This window comes from Vicugna pacos, chromosome 21 (assembly GCF_048564905.1).
Source record: "Vicugna pacos chromosome 21, VicPac4, whole genome shotgun sequence".
Classification (NCBI taxonomy): Eukaryota; Metazoa; Chordata; class Mammalia; order Artiodactyla; family Camelidae; genus Vicugna; species Vicugna pacos.
Window position 1 is genome coordinate 17,378,606 of NC_133007.1, and position 21,471 is coordinate 17,400,076.

General features: G+C 40.8%; 1 pseudogene; it reads right to left on the reverse strand.

The window, feature by feature from the left end:
- Nucleotides 1–21,471, reverse strand: part of LOC102530213 (flavin-containing monooxygenase 5-like) — a 119,580-nt pseudogene that overhangs the window by 64,878 nt on the left and 33,231 nt on the right.

Sequence of the window (21,471 nt, forward strand, 5' to 3'; positions counted from 1 at the left end):
AGAAATTTCAAAAAATACAATCAGGAGCTCTTTGTTAGAAATATGGTGGATTAGCTATTTTCAAAGTGATCTTTTAAGAATTCTGATGGCTGCTTTTGTGAGATCCGGTGAGGAGCATAGAGCCACCATGACATACTTTGTTGTGACTTTCACATAAAAGTAGCTGCCTCCAAGACCAGGGCTCAAAAAGAAGGAAATAGCCCACCTTTTCCTGGTCTAATTCTTGGATCTTAAAAACTATGCTGAAAGAATCTTTCTTTTACAGATACACTTTTTAGCAGTAAAAATTTTGAAACATTGAATGTCATTGGACAAATTCACAAAGATAATATAAATGAAAGTGCAGGTGTTGCTGAAGTCAGCTGTGGACAAAAGAAGTTCATTGCAGAATCTGTGGGTTGAAACAGAGCTCCTGCAGAGGGGACTGGAAGTCTTGTTTTCAAGAGATTGACACTTCAGCTTTTGGTCACTAATAACTGCTGTCACATATATGTGGGGTTTTTTTTAAATGTAGAAATAGGAGTTGTAGAAACCAGGAATCTTGGAGATGGGGAGGAAGAACAGTAACTAGTCCTTGATAACAGCTAAGAGGATGAAGATGATTAAAAGGTGGTGAGAGGGAATTTTCCACAATAGGATGGTCTATGGAGTGTTTCCTCTGGGTACCTTTTCCTTCTCCAAGTCACACCCAAGCCTGATATGTAACTTGGCTCATCAACATGCTGTCATCATCAACATCCTCCATGCTATTCAGCTTTAAAAAGTTGATAAAAATAAATTGCTGCTCATAAGTCAGCTTTGCTAACATGTTTGGGAAAGCCAGAGGAAAGCTTTTAGCCTGTTTGCATATGTCAATGACAGCGGTCAAAATAAGCCCTTGGCTTAGCGCTCCAGGGCTAGAGAAACCCAGGTGGATCCGAGAAATTAGAACAAAGCACTGAGTTCAGTGACATCCACAACCTTGCCCTTGATCTTTCTATTTACCTTTTTAAGGATTCTTCTCCTGCCTCCCACCCTCAACCTCAAACATGCCAACCTCTCAGATGTGTTTCTTTGGCAATGATGATGATAATATAATTCAGCTTCCACCTTGTTTTTCTGCAAGGGATGAACATTCTAGAAGCCAAGGAAATGTGGTTTGCTGGAGTTATATATAATGTATAAATGATATATTTTTAACTGTTTATTAAAGCACAAATACATGCATAAAAGTGCACATAGGTATAAACCTCAATGAATTTTCACACACCAAACACAGCCATGTAATTAACACCCAGTTAAGAAAAAACAGAACATTACCAGCACCCAGAAGCCAACACTTTTCTCCCTTTTAGTCACCAGAATCCTCAAGGCTGTCATCCTCTTACTTCTAACAGCACAGGTTAATTTTGTCTGACACGTACTTTACAAAAATTAAATTCTATAGTATGTATGTTTTATATGTTTTTTTCTCTCAATATTAAGGTCATGAGAGCTCATGATTGTTTTATAGACTTGTTGATTATTCATTCTCACTGCTGTAGACCATTTTGCTGTGTGATTACACTACAGTGTGTTTATCCATTCTAATGTTGAAGGGTATTTTGCCATCTTTCGGCTGTTACACATAGTGCTACTATGCCTGTTCTCATGTGTTTTTGGTGGAAACATGTACGTGTTTCTTTGGGCAGGTGCTTATGGGTGGGATGGCTGGGTCACTGGGGGATGCATGTGCTCTGCTGAAGTAGGTTCTGCCGGTTCCCCAACACGAATCCACTATTTCACATTAATAACAGCACTATGGAGAGTTCCAGCTGCTCTATATCCTCCAACACTTGGTGTCTTTCAACTCAGCCATTCTAGCGGATGTGTTCTGTTCTGGTCTTTTGTCCACTTTTCTATTGCATTGACTGTTTTTTTTTTTTCCTCCTTATTAACCGGAGAGAGTTCTTTATATGCTCTGATACAAGCCTTTGTTAGGTATAAGTACAGTAAATACTTTCTTCCTCCTTATGGGTTGAATTTTCACTACCGTAATGGAATCTTACGACAAAATAAGAATTAAAAAAATACATCTAAAATCCTTCACTGAGCCCTTACTACTGAGAGGATTAAGAAACTTCACTCAGCTCTACAGGGAAAGGTAGGGACTCTGGCTGGCCCAGCTGGGAGAATTAGGGAGGCTATGTCCTAGAATTACGGCAGGATAAATAATTAACAACAACAACAACAATAATCATAATATCTATCATAGACCGATTGCCACTGTATGTCTAGAGATTATGATACCACTCTTACAAAGTTAAAGTTTATAATCTCCCCATGAGTTGAAAATATTATCATCAACCTCATTTTCAGATAGGAGTCTGTGGCACAACAAGTAATGTAACTCGAACCTAGTGTAGGCTGTTCTAAATTTCTGCCCTCGACCATCATGATATACTGTTTTTGCCAAGCTCACTCAAAAGCCTAAAATTAATAATATTTTTCTATGTAATAAGAAGCTAGTCTAGCTAAACATGGTCCTCAGAGGTGTCCCAAACTGGAGGGAAGAGGCGAGGCATTTACCCAACACTGAACAATCACTGGAGGCGTTGTGACCTCGTACTTGACCCTAGGCAAGGAGGCTCTCTTCAGCTGAGGGCAAGTCTTCAGGAAGGACTCAGATGAGAGCTGTTGGCCACCAGCATCCCCAGCAGCTGGGAAAATGAGTGCCTCAGTTCTGGAGGGGATACTGGGGAATGCACTACAGCATCCAGTGAAGTCCTCTCTGTGCTGTCTGTATCCTCTTGCTTCATTTAGTAGCTTCTCAGAAAAGCTCCACCAGGATTTTGTTGGACCTCTTTTTCTGGTAGGAACTTATAAGAGGAAGATCAGTGACATAAACTTCAGCCCCTGCTACTGCAGTTTTTCTTGAGGCTGCAACCTATGCTCATCATATTCCACTTCCACCTCCCCCATTCTAGAGACCCTTCACCTTCTGTTAGTGAATGTGGTTTACCTGGAATAGTGATCTAGATGCTTATCCAATTGTTAGCCCACCCACAAGTGATCCAGCTCCAAAATCCCATATTAGAATTTCCTTGACTGCTCCTGGTACCAATGGTTGCAGGTTGATTCCCTGAGAAGTAGGTTCTGTGATGGGGCTGAGCATCCAGGGAAATGCTCTTGGAATTAACACTGTGAGTGAGAAAAGGAAGCTCGATTGGGCCAAGGGAGAAGTCGAATTGCAAAGCAATTGCAACAAAGGTCTCAACCAATCTTGCAGGATGCTCTGGAGTTGGATAGCCCTTAAAAGTTAACCCAAATTAAGGGAAGAGGCTAAACTTTTGTATCCACACATCAACCAGCCATTGGATGGAGCCTGGCTCCAGGATGGGGATTAAGTCTCAGGAAGCAGTTCTCTTCATCAGAGAGTTGTTGACCAAAAAGGTGTCCATTGCTTCAATCCTGGAGGGGATGACCTGGGCAGATCAACATGGCATCCACTAAAAATAGCAATGCCTTTGATCTGAGATGCAATAATTCAGAAGAATAAAATTTGCACTTGGAAATTTTGGAGTGGACTTCAGAAAAGCAGACTTCTGGAAAGGATTTGGACTTAAATAGGTTAAAAAAATGCCTCATTACTATCACCTTTCATCAATTAGAATCATCAATATATCAATGATTATAAGAAATTTCAATTTTGTTATTACTTTATATACTACTAAAGAAATAAAAATGCTATCAATTAAATTACAAAATGCAATGTTAAATGTAAAAAGTATCTCAACTTCAGAGTTGAGAGAATGTGAATAAAATACCCTTCATCTTAGAATTCATGGTGTATGGTAAGTTTTGACATCCCTTCTCAAACACACACACACATACACACACACAGAGAGAGAGAGAGAGAGAGAGAGAGATGCAGTGTCTCCCATGGTGTTGGTGAATATTGTTAAAATGGCAGTAAAGAAGGAAGGGTGGTCTTATTGGCAACACCATCCTCAGTCAAGGTGTCTAGATAAAGCAACAGTCATTGCACCTTGCATCCAGGTGTATGTGGGGGAGGAAGCACATCCCATTCACAGGAAGGAAAAGCATTCAGGAGAAGTGTCCAGGCCATAAGGGACCCCAGGTCCCACACAAGAACCCTAGTCAGCTCAAAGGCAGACTTGCTTGTGCTTGGCCAACCTGCTTCTCTCATTCTTTAATCCTAGTCTAGCAACAAAGAGAAAGGGAAACTTCACTCTTCCTCCTGCTCCATCCTGGTTTTTCCTGTCACCTCTAATGTCATGAGAACCAGCACAGTAAAGAATGTATTCAGGAAGAATGATGTTCACCACTCAAAAGCAGGGAACTGTTCATTAACTCTCAGCTTACCCACACCTCAACCTGTGCACTCCCCACTCCCATCCATCCTACAGCAAACAATTCTGTCTATCTTCAGTTATCCAAACAGCTTTTGACATGTTGCCTCCTGCGTGTAACCTTTTATGTTGTCCAGAAAGAGTTCTCCTTGGACTCTTCCTTTTAAAACCCCCATTGTCAGTCCTGTTTCCCACTTAAATTCAGTTACATACTTGCAAGAACAATGTCTGGACTTTGTTTAGTCTCAGCACTTTTCTGGGGTTTGTCTGTCTGCATATCTTTTGCAGGCTGACACATGACCATGGTGTCCCTCTCCCACATTGTCAACAACACAGAGAAAGCATTTGACAGTGCGAAGTCCGTCACAGATAGAGAACCTCTTAACCAGCCATTGCTGCTGCTGATGGTGAAGAGACCAGGATGTTAGATGTATACTGAGGTCTCAAAATTGATTCACAGAGGTTGATTCCACCAGCCTGATTTTCCCAGCCGACCTGATCAGTGGAGTGATCTCTGCTCCTCGTTGCTCAGATTTTTCTCAGGTGCTGGGGAGAATTTGAAAACATTAATATTCATCATACACTAGAGGGCGCCATAGCCTTGAGTAACTGAGTCCATCTAGGAAGCACTTGTCTCTAAGCTTCACCTTGAAGCGCCAAGAAAGGGAAGCTCCAAATGCCCGAAGTCCCAGAGCTGCAGGACTGGCCATTAGGACATCAGTTACAGTGAATGCCTGCAATATCAGATGGACCATTCCAAAATATTCAACTCACCAGCATCTATGCTACTGCTAGAGATTTTCAAATGCAGTAACCAGTGATATTTTTAAACAATTATCTTTAACAATAATAAGAACTACCTACTTGTATATTATTTACTCTGTGCCAAGCACTGTTATAAGTACTTTATATGCATTAGCATATTGAATCCTCCAACCCAAAAAGGCTATCTACAATTTACAAGTGAGGAAACAGAGGCAGAGAGGTCAAGAGATTTGCCCAAGATCACATGGCTACTAAGAGGAAGGGCCAGGGTTCAAATCTAGCCATCCACCCTGGAGATCTAATGCACAGTGTAGCAATTATAGTCAATAAAACCACATTATGAACTTCAAAGTTGCTAAGAGACTAGATCTTTATTGTTCTCATTACAAAAAATAATTATGTGATATGATAGTAGTGTTAGTCAAGGCTATGTCGATGATCATATTACAGATATATAAATGGGGTGGGAAGGGACACACTGGGAGTTTGAAATGTGTAGATACTTACAGGTATATACAGAATAGATAAACAAGATTATACTGCATAGCACAGGGAAATATACACAAGATCTTGTGGTAGCTCACGGTGAAAAAGAATGTATGTTCATGTATAACTGAAAAATTGTGCTCTACACTGGAAATTGACACAACCTTGTAAACTGACTATAACTCAAAATAAAATGAAATAAAACAAATATATAAATGAACCAAATCAACACATCTTAAATTTTCACAATTGTACATCTTAAACTTACACGATGTTATAGGTCGATTGTATCTCAATTTAAAAACAAACAAACAAGCAAGCAAATCTGGGAGTTCAGTTCAGAGTCTGCACCATCTACCTTACTCACTTGTCAGCACAAGGATCGTGCATTCAGTTGCCATATGTCTCGTCAGGAGTAACAGCGAATTTCCCCCAGCTCCCCTGGCTAAGCAACCGCCATGCTCAACACTGCTTACAACCAAAAAGTTCTTTGTTAGCACTCCCTTGAGTCCAGTTCCCACCCTTTATGCCCACCCTAGACTTGCTGATCTTATTGTGAAGTTTTTATTGACTATGCCAGCCCCAGTCATGGCCTTCTGACTGCCATAGTTCTAAACACAACTAACAAAAAAGTTTTTAAAAAAACGACAGTGTTTAATGGAGTATGTAATACAGATAAAATGAAAATACATGACAGCAAGAGTTCTTAAGTTGGGGATGTAGATGGAAATGAAATGTCCTAAGATAATGCATTAAACAACAACAACAAAATAAACTCAACGGGCACAAATCTCTCTTGGATTTCAGCAAGCTATTGGCTCACATTTCTTTAACTCCAGTTCCCCAAGCAGTAGTGAAAGGACCTGAGTGAAAGTGACAACTTAGCTTCAATGACTTGACATTGCACTTGAACTAATCAACTTTAGAATTAAATTACCTTCTCAGTGCATCTGAAGGGGATCTTTCTACCATAAGGAATACTGTAGTTATAAAGTGAGGAAGGCTTGTTTTATTCTTGTTAATAAATTCCAATTTACAAGATGGGATTGTCTGAAGGTATTTGAGGCAAGTAGATTCTCTATCAACACCCTAGCTCTAGAGAAAGCCCAGTTATTTCAGATATTGGGGGTATACTGATAAAGTATGAGGACTGCTATATCTAGGGGATGTGACTTAACCTCACTCTGCCTCAGTTTACTCACCTACAAAATGGGTGTACCTACCTCATGGAGGTGGGGTGGTTATAAGAACCAAATGAATTACATGTAAAGCACTTATAAAAACACTAGCATTGAATTTGTGCTCAATAAATACACGTACTATTAGTCAACTTGCTTTTATATCAACAGTCACTGTTGTCGTTCCCAACAGTGCCTAACTGTCCTGGGTGGGCGGGCGGGGTGGATGTACTAAAGCTGTTGCACTTAGAAGGTACAAACAGCACCTGGAATAAAAAGAAAACAGCCTTCTCAGAATCCCTGGGCATAACATCATCACAGCCAGGTGTCCAGCTGTGGCTCTGAACGCAGTGAGGACTGGTACAGCAAAGCAGGAGAATATTGTTCAGTAATAACAGCAGGTTTCAACTGTTGCTTCTGGGTGGTAAGGCAGTTCCAAGGATGCTTGAAAAAGAAGTCCTGCTCAGGTAAACCTGAGCATGATCGGGCAACCAGGTCTGCTTCCAGGGTCCAACGACTGGATGTGCCTGTATGCGAGCTCCCAAACCCTGTGTGGTCTAATTAGGAGGGCAGTGGTGTCTCCAGTTCCGCTTAATGAGAATATCCCAGGTTTCGAGGTTTGGCAGTCACCAGTCCTTGAAAAGGTCAGGTTTGGATCCTCACATGTCCTCTCATCTCCTGTTTATAATGCTTGGTTACTAAGAGCTGGGGATATAAACCGAGTTATAGGATGCTGACTGGAATGTTTCATATTGCTCAAGAAGTTGGCAACCAGATCTCAAGACTGGACAAAGAAAGTGTGTTGTAGAGATGGCCTCCAACAATGGCCAAACACCTCTCCTGGGCTGATTAAACCTCTTTGCTAACACAAACCAACAGTACAGAACCTACCTACCTCTTTCAGTCTATTTCAAAACCTGAGGGATTGTCAGAGTCTTTAAGTCATGAGTTGTAAGCTTGTGGGTTACTTTCTCTACTCCCGACTATGTGAGAGAGTCCCAAGAAAATGACTTGTTGAAATTGTAGGTACCTGTGGAAGGGCAACGTGATTTATTATCCCCAAACTGGACATCTGCTTAACGGGGAGATTTGCTAGTTTGCCACTGAGCCTATCTGAGCAGAGGAAGAGAGTGATGAACATGAAGGTAGGGCAGGGTGATGATAGAACAGCCTCTGCTCCCATTGTTGGTCACAGCAGGGATGCATGAATTTCCTGTGAGTCATGCAGACACTGCAGAAGATTTGAGCAAGGTTTGAGGCATCTTGCTGTTACACCAACTAAGAAGGCTGAGCTGCCAGTGAGGCAGCCCTTGCAGCCAGGTATTGCAGGAGATTCTTGGAAGATATCAAGTCAGAGGTAGCTGTCCCATGTTGGAGAGCTAAGGAATGGGGAGCCCCCTCACCCATCCTCACTCCCATGCAGGGCCCCCAAAGGATGCATTCAGACCTGCCACTCACAGGGCTTTAGGGGGCCATCAACGTGAGCCAGGGAGAAGCAGTGGCCAAAAGAGGGCCCTGACAGTTGGCTGTCAAGGGCAGACTGGGTGCACAGAAAAAATTATTCAGAGATTACTTTGATTTTGAAGTTAATATTCCATTTATTCAAGAATCCAGCTCTTTCTGAAGCTTTTAAGTTCAGCCTACAGATCTTATTATTCTATTTATAGTTCTAGCAATCATTAACAATTGCTTTTTAAGAAGCTTTGATTAACATTTACCGTCATTTACAAACTTAGTTCAGCTCCTTCAAATATTTGAAGTTGCATTTATATGTTAAATTATTAAATATACGTAGTTTCCCTTTTAAGTTCCCCAGGCGTCTAATTTAACAACAGCAACAAAAACCCTTCCCATATGCTTGAATAACTCATCAATCTAATAAATTAAACTTATAAAAAGGTAAAGCTTAGGACTTCTTAAATGTTCTAATGCAAATAATAACCTTAGTAAATTTTCACTTAAAGTTACAAGTTCAGATTTATTCCTGCATTAACTATTTTGAATAGAATCAAGAGATTAACCTGCTACTCTAATATGTCAAATTCTCTTAAACAATATAAATCCCTAAAATATAAATATATACAGATTCCTTATAAAAATATTATACTATGAGTTAAATTCTCTTAATCATCTGTATACTTAATTCTCAATCTTGGGGCTAAAAAGTACTTTTTCACTAATAAAATAATTTGGTCATCCAACAGCTTTGAAGGATACCTTCTCAACTGGTGAGGCTGAAAGATGATCAGTTTTAGGGGCAAGGGTACATAGCTCTTGGAGTCCACACCATCCAGGCCCCAGGTCACTCATGGAATTCTGAACCCTCCAAATACCTGCTTCTTCACTTGACTGGATTTGTATTTATTTGGCCCTTAAGATATTTATATGGATTCTTGCTTAGTTTTTTCTATCTCTTAGGCCACAAAACTCTTAACACCTGTAAGAGCTAATCAGGCCTGTTAATTAATTAATAAGCAGTTGAATTCTGGATATCCCTTACGGCTTGGTCTGTCTCTAAACTCACCGATTCCAAGGTCATTCTATGTACAATGCTCTGCAAACTAGGCTGACCCTTGCTGTCTCTCTTATTCCTGCCTCTCAATTTTCAATCCCAATTAAGCTGGAACTGGGATAGGAAGAGAGAATAAGACTTTTCCTCCCTCTAAGTTATTAGGGGCATAAATCAAACCTGAGCTGGAGAGAGGGGAGAAGAGGGGATGGGCATCTTAAATTGGACTGGCTTCTACTTTTTAATAATTGAAAATGACTAGAAAACTGTGGGGTTTGCCTGAGAGATCAAGAAAGGGAAAGAAAGGGAGATTCAACAGAGCAGAATTAAAGACAATGATCAGAAAAAAAACTTGTTTGATGTTTATATGTTGTTGAGTTCAAATTGTTCAATAAACAAGTAATGTTTGAGCAAGGACAGCCTGCCTTTTCTTAAGCCTTAAGAGGTGTCTGGCTGTAATTGTTTCTGACTCTTAAGAATGTACCAACACTTGATCTTGCATGTTGTCTTCTTTGGGTCCTATTCTGGAACAAAAGGAAAAATCTCCTTCAGCGTCCCACTGTGCTCATCTCCTGAGTGATATTTTGCCCCCTTACAAAAACCCGCAGGAAAGTGTCGGTCTGGAATTCTTCATTTCTTGTGTCATCTCCAGATCATTCTTGTCTCTTCATCATGGTTTCCCCCTCGTGGCCCTGCTTTCATACGTGGGGTCCCTGATGAGTCCAGCATATTTCTCAACTGTTCTACCGAAATTCATAAAGTATCCTGGATGTCAATCCCTTGCCAGGACCCCCAAGAAAACTGAAGCTCTCAACTGAAGCCCGCCCTTCCTGAGAACTTTCATCTCCATTTTATTTTTTAGCTGCTTTTGTAGGCAGCAGGCACCATGATGAGGAAACCAGTTGGCCAGAATCTGGACAAACCATACAGGCCCAGGGCTGAAGGCGCCTTCTATGATCTACGCCCCAGGCTCTGAGTCTAGAATAGGCGCAAGGGAACACTGATAACCCCGCCACAGCTGTGCATCCAAAATAAGGGAGAAACTCAGGTAGGGAGCTAAAGTAAGGAGACCAGAAGAGGAAATTAAATCCTTCGGTTGTAGTGTATTAAGTCATCGCAGCACTCAAAGGCAGCCATTCATGTCATCCAAGAAGCCCTGAATAAATGTTTCAGTAATGAGACAAGCAGAAAGGAGCTTGTCACCCTGTGATAGTCCTTCTGCAAAGATTGGATTTAAGGTTGGAATCAGAGCATGAACCATGTAAAAATACAATTACAAAAGAAACAGGAATTTCATCAGTGAATTGCAAGGAACAGCTTGGAACTGAGGAGGCTGCTGAGAGCTGATAGGTGTTGGCAGGGAGAAAAGGGGGAGAGGAAGAGGCGGTTTGTGATGGGAGAAGCCACCTGTCCCTCTGGTGCTACACGGGAAGGAAGATGGAGATGTCGACTTCGGGGAGAGGGAGGGAGAAGAGGACTTCCTTCTCCGATCTGGGATTCATGACCCTCTCAGCGGATCTGGTGCTCCTACCTCCTATGAGGGTGACTCTCAGAATAACTGCACCCCTGTGCCCCACCTCTTCTCATTACCGCCCACCTCCTCCCATCCAACACACATACCCTACTTCCCTCTTAATAGGACCCTGATTGGCTGTAGAAAGTCCCATTTCTGGGGAATTGCGGTAAAAGAGAACTGAATGACTAGAGGTTGAAGACCTAACTCTATTGTTTACTATTAGCATGACCATGCATGTACCTGTAACTTATTAGCAAGTCACTAAATCCCTTTTTGAATCTTAGTTTCCTATCTGTGATAAAGAGGTACCTGACACATAGCAGTGCTCAATAAATAATACAAGACTCATTATCAATCCATTCCGAGTGGGTGGATTAAATCAATGGTCTCAAAAGTGGGGAATGCATGCAACCCAGGTGTGCAAGATGCCTCAAAAGGGTGTGAGAAGAAAATACTAGAATTTCTATTAATGTGTACTTTATCTAAAAAAAGAAGAAAATTAAACTTCATTCATCATTATTTAATTGATTAACAGTATTTAATTTTGTAAAAGTGCTTAGAAACTTATTCTGTGTGGCTAGTACACATAATAAGCATTATAGATAGATTTGCTACAATTATGTAATGTGTGTGTGTATGTTTGTGTCTGTGGTGAGCCCTTAAAGTTATCTTTAATTATAGAGATGTACAGTGACCATGTTTGAGACCACTGTCTACACAATTCGTGCCCCAGAGGGATGAGGAAAAAGGGAGAGGGAAAGAATAGCAAGAGAATGAAAAGAGGAGAGATATCAATTGGACTTGGGTACACACAGATGAAGAGTGTTTGCTCTGGGGTACTTCCTCTTACTCCTTCATCTTCACTCACTGTCCAGAGCTTCTCAGCTGTGAGCTCAACAGGGCAGAAACCAGCTTTGCATCATTCTCCTAGTATAAAAGTGGCCTGGGAGTTTCTATTCCTTTTGAATGTGTAAGTGGCAGCTGCTTTCCTTAGAGAATAGAGGACATCTTCCAAGTCTCATTTCCTGCCCCCTTTCCTCAGGTGGTGGTGGTGGCAGTGGGGCAGTTAAAGCATGGGTCTAGTCCCAGAAGGACTTTTAATATACAGCTTTCTACTGGTATCTGATGGAATCTCAAAATCAGACAGGATTTCAGAAGCCGACATAGAGTTAGCCTACCACAGTTCATCTCCCCAACTGATTACAATGAAAATTTGAGCACAGTAGAAACAACCCCCCCAAAAAAACCCAATTACCTGAAGACTCTGAAAAGTATCCACTAGCATCCCCCCAAAATTCATTAAAATTTTTTAACATTTTTTATTGATTTATAATCATTTTACAATGTTGTGCCAAATTTCAGTGCAGAGCACAATTTTTCAGTTATACATGAACATATATATATATTCATTGTCACGTATTTTTCTTTGTGAGCTACCACAAGATCTTGTATATATTTCCCTATGCCATACAGTATAATCTCGTTTATCTATTCTACATTTTGAACTACCAGTCTATCCCCTCCCACCCCCCACCCCTTGGCAACCACAAGTTTGTATTCTATGTCTATGAGCCTATTTCTGTTTTGTACTTATGTTTTGTTTGTTTGTTTGTTTGTTTTTTAGATCCCACATATGAGTGATCTCATATGGTATTTTCCCTTCTCTTTCTGGCTTACTTCACTTAGAATGACATTCTCCAGGGACATCCATGTTGCTGCAAATCATGTTATGTTGTTGGTTTTTATGGCTGAATAGTATTCCATTGTATAAATATACCACTTCTTCTTTATCCAGTCATCTGTTGGTGGACACTTAGGCTGTTTCCAAGTCTTGGCTATTGTAAATAGTGCTGCTATCAACATCGGGGTGCAGGTGTCATTTTGGAGTAGGGTTCCTTCTGGATATATGCCCAGGAGCGGGATTCCTGGGTCATATGGTAAGTCTATTCCTAGTCTTTTGAGGAATCTCCATACTGTTTTCTACAGTGGTTGCACCAAACTACATTCCCATCAGCAGTGTAGGAGGGTTCCCTTTTCTCCACAGCCTCTCCAGTATTTGTCATTTGTGGACTTTTGAATGATGGCCATTCTGACTGGTGTGAGGTGATACCTCATTGTAGTTTCGATTTGCAATTCTCTGATAATTAGTGATATAGAGCACTTTTTCCTGTGCCTATTGATCATTTGTATGTCTTCCTTGGAGAATTGCTTGTTTAGATCTGCCCATTTTTGGATTGGGTTGTTTGTTTTTTTCTTATTAAGTCGTATGAGCTGCTTATATATTCTGGAGATCAAGTCTTTGTCAGTTTCATTTGCAAAAATTTTCTCCCATTCCTCAGGTTGTCTTTTTGTTTTATTTATAGTTCCCTTTGCTGTTCAGAACCTTGTAAGTTTCATTAGGTCTCATTTGTTGATTCTTGCTTTTATTTCTATTGCTTGAGTAGGCTGTTCTAGGAGAACATTTTTGAGATGTATGTCAGATAATGTTTTGCCTATATTTTCTTCTAGGAGGTTTATTGTATGTTGTCTTATGTTTAAGTCTTTGATCTATTTTGAGTTTATTTTTGTGTGTGGTGTAAGGGAGTGTTCTAGCTTCATTGTTTTACATGCTGCTGTCCAGTTTTCCCAACATCATTTGCTGAAGAGACTAAAAATATTTTTAAAAGTACACAGTAGCATCTGTATTAGGTTGGGAAGTCAAAACTTAAAGAATAACCAGGAGAACTTTTTGGATATTTTTCCTCTTTTGTTTCTCAGCTTTGACCCAAAGGTGGCCCCAAATGTGGAACTGGGTAGCAAGAATAAACAGCAAAAACTGTAAGAGAAAAAAAATGTCCAAAAGTGTGGGATGTACCTAAAGCAATCCTTCCAGGGAATTTTAAAGAGTTAAATACTTATATAGAAAAGAATAGAAGTCTCAAATTACATAAGCTTCCACCTTAAGAAATAAAAAAAAAGAGCAAACTGAAAATTGAACCCAAAGCAAGCAAAATGAAGGAAATAATAAAGACAGAAACCAATGAAATTAAAATGAGAAAACAATAGAAAGAATCAATGAAACCAAACAATTGTTCTTTAAGACCAATAAAGTTGATAAATTTCTAGTCACACTAACCAAGAAGTAAAATTAAATGCAAATTACCAAAATCAGGAGTGAAAGGGGGAGAATCACAGCAGATTCCACATAGACTGAAATGGTAATAAGGGAAGACTGACAATTTTATACCCATAATTTTGAAACTTTTAATGAAATAAACCAATTCTTTGAAAGATGAAAACTACCAAATCACATTAAAAATATTAGTTAATCTAAATAATCCTATCTTTATTAAATAAATTGATTTTGTAGTTAAAAACCTTCCCAACAAAGAAACTCCATGCTCTGATAGCTAACTTGGTGAATTCTAGTAAACATTTAGGGAAGACATTATGTCAATTTTATACAATGTCTTCCAAAAATCTGGAGAAGTGTGGTACTTCCCAACTCATATTAGAAGGCCAGAATTATACTGATTTCAAAACCAGACAAAAATATTATAAGAAATCACATACTAACATACCTCATAACCTGACACAAAAAATCCTCAACAAAATATTAGCAAATCAATTCCAGCAAAGTATGAAAAGGATAATATATCAGGACCAGAAAGAGTTTATCCCAGGAATGTAAAATTGGTTCAACATTAAAAAAAATATAGCAACTCAGTCTACCATATTAATAAACTAAGGAAGAAAAGTCATATGATTACTTCAACAGATGCAGAAGCAGCATCTGACAAAATTTGTTACCCATGCTTAATAAAAACTCTTAGCAAACTAGGAATGGAAAGGAATGCCCTTAACTTGATAAATGGAGTCTACAAAAAATACTTACAATTAATGTGGTATACAATGATGAAAGTCTAAGGGCTTTTTCTCTAAGATCAGGAACAAGGAAAATATGTCTGACACTCATGATTCCTACTAACATCATATTCTAAGTCCTAACAAGTGCAATATGGCAAGAAAAAGAAAGGCTCACAGGTTGAAAAGGAAGAACTAAAACTGTCCCTATTCACAGATCACAGGATTATATACATAGAAAATCCCAAGGGATATACAACACACCTAGAACTAATGAATGCATTCAGCAAGATCACAGAATTCAAGATTAATATACAAAAATCAGTTGTATTTCTATATAGTAAGAAACTTAAAACACAATACCCTTTGCAATTGCTCCAAAGCAAATGAAATTGCTCAGGTATAAATTAAACAAAACATGTACAGAATCTGTGTGCTAAAAATTGCAAAATACTGAGGGGAAAAAAAAAGAAGATCTAAGTAAATGGAGAGATGCTCATTACTTCCTGCCTTTTAGCAGAGTTTTTTTTCTTCTTCTTCTTCTTTTCTGTGTTTGCCTCTCTACCTCCACTTAGAGGTGAAGAGGGCATGAGGAGGAGACATTAGGGGCACCTAGCAATGCCTCGTTTCTATTTCTATCTGGGACAATTTATATTGGATTCCACTGATCTCATTCTTCCTACCCTGAACCATTTGTGAACTCATACTGATAGGTTTTTTTTCATTAGCATTTCTGGAACTCATTAATTTAACAAATACTTATTCGGTATCCACCAGGAAATGCACTCAGTGCTGTGGCTATGGAAAAATAGACACAATGCCTTTCACAAGAGATCCAAAAGGATTTTTTTAAGATCCAGTGACTACTGGAAAAGATCTAATCTCATGACCTCTATAGTAACCAAGAGAACAAATCTCAGCTTAGGAAGGTACAAATGAAAAAGAGTGTTCTCTAGAAAAATTAGCCAAAATCTTAGTTTTCTTCTGAGGCTGGTATTGTTACTGAGTCCAAACTTGTACTGCCCGTCCAAGGATAGGCCAATAAATTGGAAGACGAGGGGGTGGGGGCAAGGAGTAACGAATTTATTCGGAAAGCCAGCAGACTGAGAAGATGGTAGACTAATGTTCTGGAGAACCGTCTTACTCAAGTCAGAATTCAGGCTCCTATTATACTAAAAAGAGGAAGTGTGGTTGGTTGTTGCAAACTTCTTGGTGTCAGAAGCCTTTGTTCTTGCAGCTGTCGACATGGGTCAGGTTGTGTTGTCCCTGCAAACCTCCAACAAGACAAATGTTGTTTTCTATTCTGCAACTTTTTATCTTTATATGAATGGGAAAGTGTTACGCCCTTAAAGGTCAGAGTCTTGCAAGTAGGCTGTCCTGTATGTTTCAGGGTACCGGCAACATTCTTTTACAAAAGATGCAGAACCAGCATGACTGAGCACAGGAAACAGGGCACAGGGTTAGAGCTAAAAGAACAGATCTAATATGGAGTCAGATTCGTTCTTTCCTATTACAATATATTCAGTGAAAATACACAGAAACGTGACTGTTTTACAATTCTTTTTCTTCTAAATTGACTCTGAGGCCTGGAGAATTGCTATTCCCTCCTTAACTAGCTTCCCATTGGTGTTTCAGTGCCTGATGGGTCTGTCTCAACCATCCCGAGTACCCGCACTAAGCCAGCTAAATAATATGCTGACTCATTATCACTCTTGACCAGCCAACCAAATGATATTCCAAGGGCATTATTAAATGCAGCCACCGTGGAAGCAAACTGAGCCAAGAGGCTGCTCATCCTCTGCACAGGATCTGTGGAATATGGAGCAAGAAGTGTCAACTAGTTCTTGATTCAAAATCTCCCATCTCTTACCTCCTCTGTGACTGGGTCCAGTTCTGTAAGCTCATGGGAACTTCAAGTTCCTTTCTAAGATGGAGATTTAAAAGAAAAAAAAACTTCTTTAGGGGGATAATGGAAAATTAAATAAACTAAACATTAATTAGAGCTGCAGAGTGTGTAAGATGCCCTTGAGAAACATTCAGTTTCTCCCTCACATATCCCTGCTCTTCCAATATGGAGAAGTTACTCTGGGACTCTTCTCCAAAGTCAAAGATATCCTAGCCACCCCTGAAACAGGCCCAGGTAGATCTTGCACCTCCAAACTTTCTCCTCAATCAGACCAGTTTATATAGAAACTTACAAATCTCATCTTAACCATTTCAAGCACCTACCTTCTCAGCTCATGTTAGTCGCCAGCATCCTGCCCTCTCTGGGATCCTAACTTCTTCAGCCACACATTCAGTACATGATGCCCTGAGCCCACATGGATGCCATATGCACACTGAGGCTCTCTACCCAGTTCTGGGATGGCTTCAGCCTGGAGGTGGGTACCACCTCCCAATTTGCATCAGTCCATAGGATCTCTAGTGAGATATTTTGCCTACAAGTTCAGTTAGTCTCCAGGTGGAAGGAAAGACTAAGCCATCAAGCTCTCAGACAGAACCTCACGTGGGATATTGTATTCATCGCCCCTTGAAATATGTAAGAAAAGCCACAGGTCCAAAAGAATTGTTCCCATCCTGTATCCCAGCCCCAATTGGGCTAATTATACCTCTGCGTTCCCACAGGCTTGCTCTGGGCATCTCAAATCTCAGTCATTGCATTTAACTCTCTAGATCCTGGGCCTTTTCACCATCAGCCAGTCTCTCCCAGCAGAATATGAACTTTTTCATGGCTGAGAAGGTGTCTTATTCATCTTTCTGTACCCAATAGCCAGCACAGTGCATGTCATATGGGCCTAATAAATGTTTGTTGAATGAATGAAAAAAAAATCTCCCACATGAGTGAGAAGTTCCTCCTATAATCATGCCACCTAAACATTGTACATCTGAGCACGTAGGCCTGGCATTTCCCCACGGTGTCATAAATGGATGAGGCTGCCTGCATAACTCTACAGGATAAACCGGCTGCCTTCTGGGCTTTTCTCTTAAATGCAGGCTGCTATCAAGGCAGCTAATACTGGTTCCCTGGGTGTACCACAGAGGATGCCAGGCTTTATTAGTCTAAGGTGTTTGCCTCATGTAACAGCCTCCTTCTTAATGAGCTTGTTTATCTTACCATCTTGGATGCTAATATGATTGCTGAGAGGGAAGCAGACTGACTGACTGTTACCAAGCAAAGAGGAAAATCTCCGGGGAGAGCGTCAAATACATGTTACTAACAATTAGTCAATAACTAAGCTCTCTTTCAGAAAAAAAGAAAAAGAGAAGGAAGAAAGGGAAAGGCATGGCTTTAAGATGAGCAATTAAAAAAATAGGAAGTTGGAAAGTTGTTTGTGTTTTCTTTTCTAAGCTTCTGGCAAGATCCATGAACTAAATTGACAATCTCAAGCTCTGCTTTGCAGGTTGAGCCCAGGGGACTTACTGGGCTGCTGGCTCACCTCTGAGCCACCTGCTCTGCAGGGGAAAAATATACTCTGAACACAAAGGCAAGGGTGAAGTTCAAACAGTCCATCCTTATCATTGTTTCCATTTGTAATTTGTTTTTTTCTATAGCAGTGAAATACAGCACTTCCCTCAGAGTACGGCTTCTGTATTCCCTAATTTTTTAACTGTCTTTCTCCCCAGGTCCACTCTCCTCTCTCCTCTGGCCTGCTCTAGGACCAGGTAGCTGACTCCCCACCCCTCTGGCTTCTGCTGGATTTGGCCACAGTCAGCAGCGCACGATCAGAGGGTGAGAAGACAGAGCCCTCTCCTGTCCCACCCAAGCCCTTGGCAGGAGCTGCCTGCCTCTCAGGCTCCTGCTCCAGGGGGGCCATCCTGCCTTCCGGATGGCTCTCACTGAACTCCAGTCCCACAGTCTCCTTCACTTGCCCCTGAGTCCTCAGCATGAATGGCCTCCCACTGTGGATAATCTCTGGGTGCCTCAGTCTATCTTGTCTGTGGCTTTAACCCTGCCCATATCTCTTCAAATAGCCCTTCCACTCAAATTTCTTAACCTCGAGCCATCTAAGATGAATACCTACATGCATATTTTCTCAAATCAGAGGACGTGGTCCCTCTGCATTGTTTTCACGGTTTGCAAAGTAATTCCAATTCCAACACATCTCAGCCCCACAACGATTCTGTAAGGTAGGCTGGGTGGGCTGTTCTCCCCATTTCTTATCCCCCATCAGATAAGCAAGCTGAGACTCAGAGGCCGAGTCACTTACCCAGTCACTCCCAAGGCTTGGGGGCGGGGAGGCACATATTGGCAAAATAACACACCAGTCCACTCTGAAACTGGAATGCTTACATCATTCTCTGTCCTGTTTTGTCTCGAAGCTCTTTGAAGGAAGATCAGCAGCTAGGGGATGGTGGCAGAGATGGGAGGGAAAGGCAGAAAGGTGTCAAACAGCCATTTCAGAGAGTGGGAAGGTCAATTTTTACATTTAGGAAAATATAGTTGGGTTGTTTGGCTAATGTATTCTTTTGAAATTTATTGTATAAGTTTGAAGAAATCCAGTAAGCAGAGTTGTGTGTATTTTCTTCTCCCTCTCCTCCTTCCCTTCCTTCCTTCCTTCTTCACCCTTTCTCTTTCTCTTTGTCTCTTTCTGCAGTGCTCAGCCTCTCTGGTGTGTACACAGAAAAGATGGACACTTGATTTTAACCAGGTTGGAACTTTGCCAGTTGTTTACCATAAGGGATGGAGGGAGACGTTTAGGGTTTTTATAAAGGAGAGGCTGCTGTGCTAGAATACGGAATCCAGGTGAAGAGGAAATGATGACATGATAAAGGTAAGGACAGTGGAAAAAGACCAATGATTGGTGATCTCAGTGGGACAGAAGGTAACACGTGAGCAGATTAGCAGAAAAGATAGACCTTTGTGCTTAGAATCAAGAGGTTGGACGACCCTGTTACCCCCAGTGTCTTACACTTGTTTTCAGCCTTAGCATTCAGCTCAGTGCTTGGCATATAGCCAGCAGCTCCAGAATGAAGTTTGCCAACGTGGATGAATTGTCAGAGTCTAGGAGAAACCACATTGGAAGAGGAAAGACATTTTGTCTCTGCTCTTCATTTATTTAGTATGTATCTTGCCAATCAGCTCTTTCTCCTTCCTCAGTCTTCTCTCTGTTCTCTATCTCTCCCCCCGGCCCCCTTCCTCACACACACATACACAGACACACGCACACTCACACACACTCACATAATACTCCAGCAACAATCTGCTTTCAGTTTCCCTGAACTTCTGACTTCTGGTGTCTTGTTTCCACCTGCCCACCTGAGCCTAAATTACCATCCCTCTGCCCTCTGTTTCCTGGAATGACCCCTATAATCTCCTCAGCGAAACTCTTCTGAAGTCCTTCAGCCAAAATAGCAGTTTCCCCTCATACTCAGGGCATATCATTGGAGCCATTGCTATAACATTTGCTTCGTTTCGCCTTAATGACTGACTTTAGTTGTCTGCCCCTTGAACATCAGCTCCTTGAGGAGAGTTCCCAAGTCTGATTAGGTTTTGTGTGTCCCACGCTCCCTAGCACAAAGCTGAAACTCTACAAACCTTTGTTGATTAAATAAATGAATAAATGGCATTTTCCACAAAAAGGCACTGTCGAGTAAAACGGTAAGTCAACCCAGGTTGAGGCTCAGAGAGAAGGAAACAATAGAGTTAATGAATGGTGAGCTTTTCTTGAGCTCAGAGAACAAAGTTAAGTCCCTGTATTTATCAGCAGAGATGGAAATTGAAATTACTGACTTGAAGAATTGGTCTGTCAGGTTACCATTTCCTTAAGGACAGAACAGAAGTCCTGGCACTCTGCTCCTCTGTGTTCCTCCAGCTACTTCTAGATCTCTGGCCACAGCAAATCTACTAATGTTTCTTGATGCATTAAAATGAATAAAAGCAACAAACCTAATAACAGCTAACATTGTATAATGTTCAATTTTACATTTCACCTTGTCCCACTTGTTGCCCACCTTCCATAAGGTTTTATTTGTGATACCAATTTTTATAAGCAAACAAACTGAGGCGCAAAGAAATTGTGCTGTCAAAGGATACCCACCTATTTAGTAGGCAAACTAGAACCGCAGTCCCAAATCATTTGAACCCAAATCTCATACCCTTTTGATATCTTTACAATTTTTTTTAAGAACCCTCAGGACTCCACAGGGGTGCATATTGCTCTGAATCTCAAGCCAGAGCATTGGAAAGTAGAGGCCCCAAGGAACTTGGCTGACACAAACCCAAAGAACCCAGACCTCTTGTCTCTCAACCCAGAGCATCTTCAGCCGAAACATAGCACTTCTCTGGATAGTAAGAACGTAGAGTCCCCTTCCATCTTTTCATTCTGGATCTTCTATTATTCATCCGCCAGGGGACCCATATCTTGAGTTATTAGGTAATCCACTAAAAACAAGCCAATTTAGGGAACCATCACTTCCACACAGAAAATGGCTCCCACTCAGGGAAAACTGTTCACATGAAAGAGATCCTTGGAAGAGAGTCATTCTGAGGCCAGAGGTGAGGGCTATCCCAGCTTCCTGTGTCTGGAGGACCATGGAGGTGGGAGCTTCGTTATAGGTCTAAAATGGGACAGGAGTAAAGAAATTTTAAAAGGAAAATGATAGAGGCAAAAATTGAGTCTTAAGAATCCTACAGTTTTTTTTTTAAGGGGAGTATGATGAAAGGCTAGTGTGAAGAAGAAAAAGAAAATAGACAGATATAAAAATTAACCTGCAGAAGGCAGACACCTGCACCTGTAAAGAAATGAGACTAAGAAGCTCACTCAACTCTTGTTTCGGTTCCCACATCTATGAAATGAGAAGGGACTGTCTTTCCCGGCCTGACTGAGGGATAATTTTCAGGAT